The following is a 14,124-nucleotide window of genomic DNA, read 5'->3' as shown; positions in this document are numbered from 1 at the left end:
ACAACTGCTCCCAATCCACATTCCCCAGCTCCTGTTGAGTTTTGGTATTGCTGGCCTTCCCCACTCTTCCTTTAGGACCACTCTTGTCTTTGTCCATGAGTATTTAAAAATCTATGGAATTGTGATCACTATTCCCAAAGCATTCTCCTATTGAAACGTCAACCACCTGACCAGGCTATTCCCCAATACCAGGTCCACTATGGCCCTTTGCTGAGTTGGACTATTTACATATTGCTCCGGAAAATCCTCCTGGATGCTCCTTATAAATTCTGCTCCATTTAGACATCGAACACTAAGTGAATCCCAATCAATGCTGGGAAAATTAAAATCTCCTATCACTACCAGCCTGTTGCTCCTACATCTTTCCATAATCTTGTCTATGTCACATTCGCTGTTGGGAGGCCTGTAGTACAGCCCCAACATTGTGACTGCACCCTTCCTTTTTCTGAATCCTGCCCATATTGCCTCACTGCTTGAGTCCTCCACAGTGCCCTTGTTCAGCACAGCTGTGATATCCTATGTGACCAGTAATGCAACTCCTCCACCCCTTTTACCTACCACTCTATCTCACCTGAAGCAGCATTATCCTGGGATATTTACTTACCAATCATGCCCTTCCCTTAACCAAGTCTCAGTAACAGCAATAACATCATACTCCCAGAGACTAATCCAAGACTAAGTTCATCTACCTTACCTACTACACTTCTTACATTAAAACAAATGCATCTCAGACCACCAGTCCCTTTGCATTCATCATTTGCTCCCTGGCTATTCTTCCCTTTAGTCACGCTGACTTCATTACCTAGTTCTTTACAGGCTTTAGTTACCACCTCCTTCCTGTCCACTTATCTCCTCATTTGGTTCCAATCCCCCTGCCATATTAGTTTAAACCCACCCCGACAACATTAACGAAAGCACCCACAAGGACATTGGTTCCAGTCCTGCCCAGGTATAAACCATCCAATTTGTAAACATCCCACCTCCCCCAGAACCAGTCCCAATGTCGCAAAATCTGAACTCCTCCTTCCTGCACCATCTCTCAAGCCATGCATTCATCCTACCTATTCATTCATTTCTACTCTGAGTAGCATGTGGCACTGGTAGCAATCCTGAGATTACTACCTCTGAGGTCCTATTTTTTAAGTTGGTTCTGAACTCTCTAAATTCTGTTTGTAGGAATTAATCCCATTTATGACCTATATCATTGGTGCCTATATGCACTACGACAATTGTCTGTTCACCCTCTCCCTTCAGAATGTCCTGCAGCCTATCTGAGACATCCCTGATCCGTGCACCTGGGAGACAACATACAATTCAGGAGTCTTGTTTTGGCCACAGAACTGCCAACTTACTCCCTTTATAATTGACTATATGACTATAGCCCTTCCAATCTTTTTCCCGCCCTTCTGTAAAGCAGAGCTAGCCACAGTGCCATGAACCTGGCTATTGCTGCCTTCCTCTGGTGAGCCATCTTCCCCCAACAGTATCCAAAACGGTATACCTGTTTGGAGGGAGATGATCGCGGGAGACATCTGCACTGCCTTCCTGCTCTTTCTCTGCCTTTTGGTCACCCATTCCCTTTCTCCTTCAGCAATCCTAATCTGTGGTGTGACCAATTCGCTAAACATGCTATCAACTATCCAGGGGGAACTGGCAAATTGGATACACAATTGGATTGATGATAGGAGGCTAAGGGTAATAGTTGAAGGATGCTTGTTGGACTGGAGACCTGTGATTAGTGGAGTGCCTCAGGGGTGAGTGCTGGGCCCTTTGCTGTTTGTTATCTATATTAATGATTTGGATGAGAATGTAAGGCATGATTAGTAAGTTTGCAGATAACAATAAAATCGAAGGTATTGTGGACAGCGAAGAAGATTATCTGAATTTGCAAAGAAAGATTATCAGACCTTGATCAGCTGGGGAAGCGGGCCATGAAATGGCAAATGGAGTTTAATATAAATAAGTGTATGGTCTTGTATTTTGGAAAGTCAAATCAAGGTAGGAGTTTCATTGCGAATGGTAGGGCCTTAAGGAGTGTAGTGGTACCAAAGGACCTTCAGGTGTAAGGTTCTCCAAAAGTGGAGTCACAGGTGACTGTGCTTTTAGCACACTGGCCTTCAGCAATCAGGGTATTGAGTACAGAAGTTGGAAAGTTATGTTGCAGTTGTACAGGACACTGGTGAGGCCACATTTGGAATATTGTGTTCAGTTTTGGTTACCTTGCTATAGGAAGGATGTTCTTAAACTGGAAAGAGTGCAGAAGAAATTTATAAAGATATTGCCAGGACTCAAGGGTGAGTTATAGGGAGAGATTTCATTTGAGCATAGGAGACTGAGAGGGAATCTTGAAGACCCTGAGAGGCACTATCAGGCATCCTGGGTGTTATCATTGACCAGAAACTGAACTGGACTCTCCATTTAAATCCAGTGACCACAAAAGCAGGTCAGAGGTTGTTAGTCCTTTGGTGAATGAGTCATTTCCTGTCACCCTAAAGCCTGTCTACCACCTACAAGACACAAATCAGGAGTGTGATGGAATACTCCTCACTTGTCTGGATCAGTGTTGCTCCAATAACACTCAAGAAGCTTGACACCATTCAGGATAAAGCAGCCCGCTTGACTGGCACCACATCCATAAACATTCACTTCCTGCATCACCAATGGTCTGTAGCAGCAGTGTGAACACTATCCATAAGATGCACTATAGAAATTCACCAAAGATCCTTTGGCAGCACCTTCCAAACCAATGACCACTTCTGTTTAGAAGGACAAGGAAAGCAGACAGATAGGAACACCACTCTTCAAACTTCTCTTCCTCATATGCTGACTTGGAAATACATCACTGTTACTGGGTCACAGTTCTGGAACTCACTCGCTAACAACATTGTAGATCCATCTACAGCATATGGACTACAGAGGTTGAGGAAAGCAATTCACCAACACCTTCTCAAGGGGCAACTGAGGAAGGGCAATAACTGCTGGCCCAGCCAATGATGCCCATGTCCCTTGAATAAAAGAATAAATTGCATTAGAGCAAGGACTGCTTCAGTATCTGGAGTCAGGAACGGTACTGGTAATTGATCCCTGTATCATGCAGGGATCTGGTTGGGGAGACACAGAGAAGCTGTTTCCACTTGCTCCACAGACCAGAACTGGGCTAATAAATATAAACTTCCCCTAATTGTTTCTACTGGGAATTCAGGAGAAGCAAGCTATCCCATATAATGGTGAGAATATGGAATATGGGCCAACGTAGGATGGATGATTAGTATAATGAGTAATAGTACAATGAATATAATCAATCAATTTTATAGGGAAAGTGGATGAACATGTGAAAGAAAGAGAGAGGGAGACAGATTAGTGGCGTTGAAGGAAGAGGAATGAGTGGATATCAATGTGGAACAGCAAATATTCTGTACTGTGCTGTACAGTGTAAATGCTCTGCAAATATTGAAGGAGCTACTAGATGAAGCAATCAGTGCTGACTTCTTTTGACCCTCCCTAGTTGCTGCCAAACTGGCCACTTTGCAGCAGGAGCTGAGAGGCTCTCACGAGTCAGATTCAGCTCTCTGCAGTGGAAATGTAAATGAAGTCATTTCCTCTACACAGGTTACTCCAGTGAAGACATAGCCAGCAGTGCTGAGAGAAAGCAAACTTCAATGTAAAGCATAGAAAGCAAACATAAGCACAGACCACCCATTCAGTCTGGAAGCTGTGTCAGATTTCAGATATTTGCAGATTTCACAGCAGGTGATTCATGCTGTAGGCAGGTCAGATCAATCCAGGTTGAGTGAGGTCGAAAGGCGCTTGGAGTGTTGGATAGAAGAACATTAATTCTCAGCAGTTACAGCCTGCTGAAACAGCCCCAAAACCAGTTGCTTAGATATATTATCTTTAACAAATCATAGAACCCCTACAGCCATTCAGCCCAACAAATTCATACTGACCCTCCAAAGACTAATCTATCCATTACTCTACATTTACCCTGACCACTGTGGGAAATTTAGTACAGCCAATTCACCTAACCAGCATATCTTTGGACCATGAGAGGAAACTCAAGCAGATAAGGGGAGAATGTGTGAGCTACACACAGACAGTTACCCAAGGGAGGATTTGAACCTAGTTCCCTGGTACTGTGAAGTAGCAGTGATAACCACTGAACCACCATGCCACCCGTAAATCTGCTCAACTAAAACTGACACATGGAAAGTTACAGAAATGGCCTGGTTTTGGGCAGTTGGTTTGAGATTTGTATCACGATGTGCCTTTATAAAAATACAATATTACTTACATGTACACTGACAACTATCTCTGTTATATTGTAGAAATGTCGACTGATACAGAACAAACAGTCCATTGTATCCCAAATTAGATATACTGTCATGGTCTATTGACACAGCTGAGTAACTTCTTCCTTTCCAAGTCTTTACCTCCATTTCATTTTGAAAGTTCCTGTTACATTTGTTTCCAATGCTTTTTCAGGCAATGTGTTCAACACAAAGCACAGCTGCTGGCTGTGAGATCTTGTTCATGTCATGGAGTCATTGAGTTATAGAGTCATACAGCATGAAAATAGACCCATTGAGCCAATTTGTTCATGCCTACCAGCTTTCCTAAACTGACCAGTCCCATTTGACTATATCCCTCTAAACCTTGCCTATCTATGTACCTGCCCAATATCTTTGAATGTTATAATTGTACTCACCTTTACCACTTCCTCTTACCACTCTCTGTGTTAAAAAAAAGGTGACCTTCATGTCTCTTTTAAATCTTGCCCCTCTCATCTTAAACCAATGGCCTCTGGTTTTGAATTTCCCTACACTGGAAAAAGTCCTCACCATATCTATGCCCCTCATGATTTTATAAACATCTATAAAGTCAATAAATATCTATAAACCCTTCAGCCTCCTACACTTCAGGGGAAAAGGTCCCAGCATATTCAGCCCATCCTTATAACTCAACCCTTCCAGTCTCGGTAGCATCCTTGCAAATTTTTTGTTTTCCTTTTGCAGTTTAATGATGTCTTCGATGTCCTTCCTATAGCAGGGTGACCAGAATTGTACCCAATACTCCAAATGTGGCCTTACCAATACCTTGTACAGCCCTAACATGATGTCCCAACTCCTGTACTCAATGCTCTGACTGACAAAGGCAAGCATGCCAAATACCTCCTTCACCACCTGTCTATTTGTGACACCACATTCAAGGAACTATGTACCTGCATCCCTAGGTCTCCTTGTTTGTCAACACTCCCCAGGGCCCTACCATTAACTGCCCAGGTTTATGTTACCAAAACTTGCCTTTATCTGCATTAAACTTCATCTGCCATCTTCGGTCCACTGGTCCAGTTGATCAAGATCCTGTTGTGCTCTTTAGATAACCTTCTTCACTGTCCACCATACCACCAATTTGCAGTCATCCACAAACTTACTAACCATGCCTCCTATATTCTCATCTGGAATGTTTATATAAATGACAAACAACTGTGGACCTAGCACTGATACTTGCAGCACACTGTTGGTCACAAGCTTTCAGCATTCAGCATCTCCTCTTCTGCAATGTGGACTCTTCAAGATATCACTATTTATTTTACTGAATTCACAAGATTCCATGTCTTTCTCCACAGTAAATATTGATGAGAAATACTTAGGATCTTATCCATCTCCTGTGGTTCCACACAGATGGCCTCATTGATTTTTATGGAGCATTATTCTTTCCCATAATGTACTTGTGGAATCTCTTTGGATTCTCTTTTATCTTATCTGCCAAAGCTACCTCATGTCCCCTTTTTGCCCTCCTGATTTTCCTCTTAAATGTGCTCCTATACTCCATATGCTCCTCAAGGGATTCACTTGATCCCAAGTGTCTTCCTTTTCTTGACCAGAGGCTCAGTATCTCTAGTACCAAACTTACCCGCCTTGCCCTTCACACTAACAGGAATGTGATATTCCTGAACTCTTGCTATCTCGCTTTTGAAACACTCCCACTTACACCAAATGTCTCTTTACCTGCGAACAGCCTCCCCCAGTCAACTTTTGAAACTTCCTAAATATTACCATCAAAATTGGCCTTGCCACAATTTCAAACTTTATCTGGTGGAGTAGGCTTATTCTTTTCCATTAGTGTTTTAAAATTAACAGAATTATGGTGAGTGGTCCAAAGGTGCTTCGTGACCATTACCTGAGTACTTGCCCTGCCTTACTTCCCAAGGGAAGTCAAGATTTGCCCCTGCCATACCCCATCCAAGCTTTTAACACTACGGCAGTCGCGACCATGACTGGAAAGTTAAATCCCCTACTATTAGAACTATTATTATTCTTACAGGTCATCTGCGATCTCCCTACAGACTTGCTCCTCAATTTCCTACTGACTAAATGAGTGGCCTAACATAGAAGCCCATCGAAGTGATCACATCCTTCTTATTTCTTTGTTTCAACCAAATAGTTTCATGGGATGATTTCCCAGAAATATCCTGTTTCAGTACTGCAGTGATGTTTTCCTGAATCAAAAATGCCAGTCCTGCCTCTCCTCTCTTGCCTATCCTTCTATCCTTCCTATAGCGTCGGTACCCTGAAACATTGGGTCCTGTCCCTCCCTCAGCCATGTTTCTATAATAGCAATGATATCCCAATCCCATGTTCTCATCAATGCCCTGAGTTCATTTGCCGTATCTGTCAGGCCTCTTGCACCGAAATAAATGCAGTTTAATTCATCAGTCTTCCTCTATTCTCCACAATGCTCTTGCATATGCCTTGTCTATTTACCTTGCTGTATTTAACTCCTGTACCAACCTCACTCTTATTCCTTGTCTCACCACTGCGTTGGATCCCAGTCCCCAGCCAGATTAATTTAAACCCTCAAGAGTAGCTCTAGCATATCTCCCTGACAGGATATTGGTCCCCCTCCAGTTCAGGTGCAAGCCATCCCTCTTGTACAGGTCACTTTTTTTTAGATTAGATTAGATTAGATTAGATTACTTACAGATTTGCTGCAGAGGTGACCCCAATTACACAAAAATCTGAATCCCTGTCCCCTGCACCAGTTCCTCAGCCATGTATTCATCTGCCCTATACTCCTATTCCTACTTTCACTCACACATTGCACCAGTAATAATCTGGAGACTACTACCCATTGAGGGCATGCTTTTTTACTTCATGCCTAATTCCTACACTCACTCTGCAGAACCTCATCCACTTTTCTACCTATCTTGTCAGGCCCATAGTATGCAACAAACTCTGCCTGCTCACGCTCCCTTTCGAGAATTTGCTGCAACTTCTCTGAGTCGTCCTTGACCATGGTACCAGGGAGGCAACACACCAGCCTGCAGTCACACTTGTGGCTGCAAAAACGCCTGTCTGTGCCCCTGATTAGAGAGTCCCCTATCACAATTGCTCGCTTGGACTTTGTCACAGTCTGCTTTACAGCAGAGCCAGTTGTGGTGCCAAAGACCTGGATGCTGCTGCTATATTCCCCTGAGAGGCTATCCCCTCACAGCATCCAAAATGGTGCACTTGTTTGAGAAGGGATAGCCACAGGAGACTTGTGCACTAACTGCCTACCTAGCGGTCAGCCATCTACTCGAAACTGTGGTATGATCAGCTTCCTGAAGCTACTATCACACTGTCTGCCTCTTGTATGGTCCTCAGTGCTTCCAATTGTTGCAGTCTGAGAGAAGCTGCAGCCGTACACACTTCCTGCAGACATAATCACAAGGGACACTCGATTGCTCCCTGATCTGCCGCATCTAACAGGAGTATACCACTCCACTGACTCCTTTAACAACTAGCACATTGGGAAAAGCAATCTTATGTTGCTGCTCGCCCTCCTCAACAAAGCCTAGTATTCACCTAGGCCAGCTCTTTAATTTAACCAGCAGCACATTTAACTCAAAGTAGAAACTTGCAAAGATGGCCAGACCAAGACACAGCAAAGTTTCACTCCCCCACTTCGCTCAACTCCCAGCATTTTCAATCTCTTGCAGATTGCTGGGAGCACTTTAGGCATGTCAGTGTGTCCATGATTGTCTGCTATAGTCAGGTACAGCACAGGGTGTTTTCTTCTGGAATGTGCTTGTGCTTTAGGATGATGAGGTAGGTGAGATTCATCAATACTATGAGATTATTTGCACTGCTCCGTTATACTCAGCTTCCACTAACAGCACTCCATTACAAACACACCATCTTCCATTATTACCTTGAATACATGTTACAAACTGTTTCCTGCAAGGATTCCATTACATTGTCCCAGTTTCTCCATCTTTATCACATTTGTTCTGATGGGGCCACCTTTCACAAGGCTGTTTCCAATATGACCCCTTCTTCCTCAACCCAGCCATCCCCCCCCCAACCCTTTGCCCCCCAATGACTCTAGTTGATAGGTCTTTCAGCCATGTCCAATGCATTCCCCACACTTTTGCCCTCAATCTTTTCCCTGTTTTCCAATAATAAGGTTTCCCTTGTCCTCAGTTGCCTCCGTGTTCAAAGGATCAGCGAACACCATTTCCACCACCTCCAGCAGGATGTCACCACGAGACACATCTTTCCCTCATCTCCACTGTCAGAATTCCACATGGACCTTTTCCTCTGTGATACCCTGGAAACTCCCCCATCACTCCTAATGCTTTTGTACTCTCCATGGCAGTTTTCCATGACACCTTTCCTTGCCAGTTTACCACCTCCCTCCTTCACTGTCCAAGACCCCAAACATAACTTTCAGGATAAGCAACATTTTACTTGTACTCCTCCCAATCTAGTGCACAGTATTCACTGCTTATAATACTGTTTACAATGCTGAGACCAAACACAGACTGGGTGACTCTGCAGAGTACCTCCACTCTGTCCATTGGAATGATACTGACCTCCCAGTTACTTGCCACTTCAGTAAGCCACCTTGTTCCCATACTTAAGTTTCTGTCCTGGGTCTGCTGCACGCTCCAGCAAAGCACAACTTTAGCTCAACAACACCTCATTTTAGCTTAGGCACTTTACAGCATTGTGAGTTCAACACTGAAGTCAATACATTTAGAAACTGACCACATTATGTCTATTTTCCATTTTTGTTACATTCCCCTCCCCACTCTTCCTCCCAACAATCTTGTTGTGTTTGTGTCTTGTTTACTTTGCAATTAGTAGAAAGGACCAATTCTGAAATTGGGTGTCTTTTGAACGCCCGTTATCATATTTTAGGACTAGCATAAAGTTAAAAATCACACAACACCAGGTTATGGTCCAACAGGTTTAATTGGAAACACTAGCTTTTGGAGCACTGCTCCTTCATCACCTGGTGTTGTGTGATTTTTAACTTTGTACACTCCAGTCCAACACCGGCATCTCCAAATTAGGACTAGCATGTTCCTGTGTGGATGAAAGATGAGGAAGTCAATAGTTCAGAAAATAGATATTAAAAGACCAGTCGAAAAGAAAGAAAGCATAAATAACTTTTAAGAAAGTGATAACAGTCCTGGGGGGATATAAAGGAGGCAGGAAAGTACATAGACAAGAAACTTGTAGGACTAAAGTGGCTATGAAGTGTCCTTGGCAAGTAGGTTCACTCAAGAATAAAGGAGGGAATTTGTGCAAGAAGCCAGAGGAAGTGGGTGAAGTCTTTAATGAGTGCTTCATATCAGTATTCACCTCGGAGGAGGGCATGGACAATGGAAGATGAGGGAGAAGTATGTTGATATTCTAGGGTATGTTGATAATAAGGAGGTGTTGGGTGTCTTGAAAAACATTAACCTAGGTAAGTCCCCAGCGCCTGATGAGATTTATCCAAGGATACTGAAGGAGGCAAGGGAAGAGGTTGCTGGGGCCTTGACAGAGATCTCTTTAGAAACAGGCAAGGCCCCAGAAAACTGAAGAATAACCAATGTTGTTCCTTTGTTTATGAAGGGCAACAGGGATAATCTAGTAAATTATAGGAAAGAACATCAATGGTTAGGAAAATTATTGGATTATAGAACTTACCTGTATTTTATAAAATAATACACTTATTAGGGATAGTCAGCATGGTGAAGGAGGTCTTGTCTCACAAATTTTTGATCAGTGATAGTCCACAAGGATCAAAGCTGGGACCTCTATAATGTTCTTATGTGAGTGGGATGATTAGTAAGTTTGCAAAGGAAAATTGGTGGGATTGTGGACAGTGAGGAAGATGTCAAAGGATATAGCAGGGAAAACATCAGTTGGAAAGTTGAGTGGAGAAATGACAGATGGTGTTTAATCTGGACAATTATGATATGATGCATTTTGGGAGATCAAATGCAAGAGGAAGGTTTACAGCAACAGCAGGGCTCTTAGGAGCATTAATATACAGAGAGATCTTGGGGTCCAAATCCCTTGTTTCCTGAAAGTCACAATACAAGTGGATATGTGATCGAGAAGATGTATTGTGTAGATCCCTTAATCAGTTGGAGCATTGAGTATAAAAGTTGACAAGTCCTGCTGCAACAGTACAAATCTTTAGTTAAATCACATTTAGAGTACTGTGTGCGGTTCTGGTCGCCACACTATAGGAAAGAAGTTTACCAGAATATTACCTGGATTGGAGAGTATTAGCTGTAAGAAAAGGTTGTGCAAACTTAAATTGTTTTCACTATAGAGTATGAGGCTGATAGGTAACCTGATAGAAGTATATAGCAAAAGCGTGTTGAGCTAAAAAGTCTGTTCCTCTGCTATACTGTTTTATATTCTAATTCTCATGTTTTCAGACCTTAATTTACACCTTATTTACATCTCATTTTTTTTCTTACATTAACCTCATTGTATTTTGCACTGGCCCTCTATGTCATCTGTCTGCTTGTTTCTCCACTGTCTCCTTCAAATATATATTTTAAAAATCTATTTTCCAACACCTGTCAGGCAACTGTCTGTGTGGAGTTTGTACCTTTTCCCTGTGTCTGCTTGAGTTTCCTCAGGGTTCTCTGGTCTCTTTCCACAATCCAAAGATGTGCAGGCTAGGTGAATTGTCAGTGCTAAATTGCCCATAGTGTTCAGGGATGTGTAGGTTGGGTGCATTAGTCAGGGGTAAATGGGAATGGATTTGTGTAGAATACTTTTCAGAGGGTCGGTATGGACTTGTGGGGCCAAAGGGCCTGTTTCCACACTATAGGGATTCTATGATTCTACCTTCCAGTTCTGAAGAATGGTCACAGTGGACTCAATATGTTAACTCTGTTTCACTCTTCACAGATGCTGCATTGTCTATGTTTGTTTCAAATTTCCTGCATCTGCAGTTCTTTGCCTTTATTGCATCAATAATGTTTCAATTTACAGCTCTTCCAAACATCTCTCTCTACTTCTCTTGTGACTCCTCGTGTTTTGTACAGTCACCTCACTTTAGTCATCATACTACTGCCTGTTCTGTCTTGATTATCTATCAAGATCTCTGTTTGTGGGCAAAGTGGAGGGCACCAGAAACAGGAAGAATTTTGAGAAAGGGTCAATGAACCCCAAATGTTAACTTTGATTTCACTCCAGAGATGCTGCCAGACCTGCTGAGTTTTTCCATAAATTTCTGTTTTTGTACTAGAAACAGAGGTTGGCCTGGACATAGTTGATTGACAGATGAGCAACAGTGGATGTGAGAAGATGGTCATGATCAAATGAACATCATGGGCAGCAGTAGCTTCAAGCATCAGATCTATCCTCTCTCCTTCATTCCTGCCTCTGTACTTGCTCACAACCTGTTACAACTCCAACCTTTTTCTCACTCATTGGACGTAAGCATCACTAGCTGGCCAGTGTATACTGTCCAACCATAGCTTGCCCCTTGAGAAGGTGGTGGTGAGTTGCTTTCTTGAACCACTGCAGTTCATATGCTGTAAGTTGACCCACAATTCCTTTTCAGGTGAGAATTCCAGGATTTTGACCCAGCGACAATGAAGGAACCACAATATGTTTTCAAGTCAGGATGGTGAGCAGCTTAAAGGGGAACTTGTAGGTGGTGGTGTTCACAGATACCTGCTGTCCTTAACCTTCCAGATGAAGGTGGCCATTGCTTTGGAAGGTGTCACCTTGCTAAATGTCTGTAGTGCTTTCTTGTAGACAGTACTCGCTGCTGTTACTGAGCATCGGCATTAAAGGGAATGGATGCTTGTGGATGTAGTTCCAAACAAACGGGTTGGATGGTGTCAACTTTTCTGAGTGTTGTTGGAGTTGCTCTCCTGCAGGCAAATGGGGCAAATTCAAACACACTCCTGAACTGTGCATTGTAGGTGGTGGACAGGCTTTGGGGAATTATGAGGTGATTTACTTCTACAGTATTCCTAGCCTCTGACCTGCTCTTGTAGCCACGGAATGTACATGGCGAGTTCAATTGAGTGTTGGTCAATGGTCAATGGTAACCCCCAGAATGTTGATAGTGGGGAATTCAATGATCCAGTAAACTAGAGGGGTACCAATATCCTGGGTGGGAGCTTTGCTAGAGCTCTTCAGGAGGTTTTAAATGAGTTTGGCAGGGGGATGGGAACTGGAGCTACGGATCAGAGGATGGGGTAGCTGGTGAACAGGTAGATACAACGTGCAGACAGTCTGTGAGGAAGGATACACAATTGATAGGGCAAAGTGATGGGTTGAAGTGTGTCTACCTTACACAAGAAGTGTCAGGAATAAGGGTGATGAACTTAGAGCGTGGATCAGTACTTAGAGGTACAACGTTATAGCCATTACGGAGACTTGGATATCACAGTGGTGGGAATGGTTATTGGATGTTCCAGGGTTTAGATGTTTCAAAAGGAATAGGTTGGAAGGTAAGAGAGGTAAAGGGTGGCATTGCTAATCAGTGATAGTATCACTGCTGCAGAAAGGGAGGTCATCAAGGAGGGTTTGCCGACTGAATCATTATGGGTAGAAGTCAGAAAGGAGTAGTCACTTTATTGGGTGTTTTCTATAGACCCTCCCCCCCAACAGGAACACAGAGGAGCAGATTGGGAGACAGATTTTGGAAAGGTGCAGAAGTAACAGGGTGACTTCAACTTCCGTAATATTGATTAGAACCTCCTTAGTACAAATAAGTTGGATATCAGGTATGTCCAAGAAGGATTCTTGACTCGACTAGTGGAGACACCATATTGAATTTGGTGTCAAATCTCTTGGTGAAAGAGCTTTTCGGTGATAGTGATCACAACACTCTGACCTTTGCTATAGTCCTGGAGAGGGATGGGGCAGATTGTATGGGAATTATTTATTGGGGGAGGGGGAGTTACAATGCTATTAGGTAGAAACTGGGACGCCTACATTGGGAACAGATATTCTCAAGTAAATGCACAACAGAAATGTGGAGGTTGTTTCGAGAACTCTTGCTGGGAGTGCTGAATGGGTTTGTCCCACTGAGAAAAGGAAGAGATGGTAGGGTGAAGGAACTTTGGATGACAAGAGTTGTGGAACATCTAGTCAAGAGGAAGCTTACATAAAGTTGAAGAAGCAAGGATCAGACAGGGCTCTAGTGGTTACAAGATAGCCAGGAAGGAACAGAAGAATTAATTTACAAGAGCCAGAAGGGGGCATGAAAAAGCCTTGCAGGTAGGATTAAGGAAAACCACAAGGTTTTCTACACCCACATCAGGAACAAGAGGAAAGCCAGAGTGAGGATAGAGCCAATCAGAGATAATGGAGGGAACTTGGCCCGGAGTCAGAGGAGGTAGGGAAGGTTCTTAATTAATACTTTGCTTCAGTATTCACTATTGAGAGAGACCTTGTCATTTGTGAGGACAATGTGAAACAGATTGATACGGTTAAACAGGTTGATGTTAAGAAGGTGAATGTACTGGAACTTTGAAAAACATAAGACCCCTGGGCCAGTGGGATATTAACCACTGTTTAATACAGTGCTTACTACAGGAAGCAAGGGAAGAGGTTCCTGCACCATAGGCAATGATCTTTGTATCCTCACTGTCCACTGGAGTAGTGCCAGATGATTGGAGGGTGGAAAATGTTATTCCCTTGTTCAGAAAAGGGAATAGAGATGACCCTAGGAATTACAGACCAGTCAATCTTAGGCAAATTATTGGAGAGGATTCTGAGAGACAGGATTTATAATTATCTGGAAAAGCAGAGCATGATTAGAGATAGTCAGCATGACTTTGTGAGGGGCAGGTCATGCATTACAAGCCTTATTGAATTGTTTGGG

The sequence above is a fragment of the Chiloscyllium punctatum genome, chromosome 3 (genome assembly GCF_047496795.1).
Source record: "Chiloscyllium punctatum isolate Juve2018m chromosome 3, sChiPun1.3, whole genome shotgun sequence".
NCBI lineage: Eukaryota > Metazoa > Chordata > Chondrichthyes > Orectolobiformes > Hemiscylliidae > Chiloscyllium > Chiloscyllium punctatum.
Note: the sequence above shows the minus strand (reverse complement) of the source record.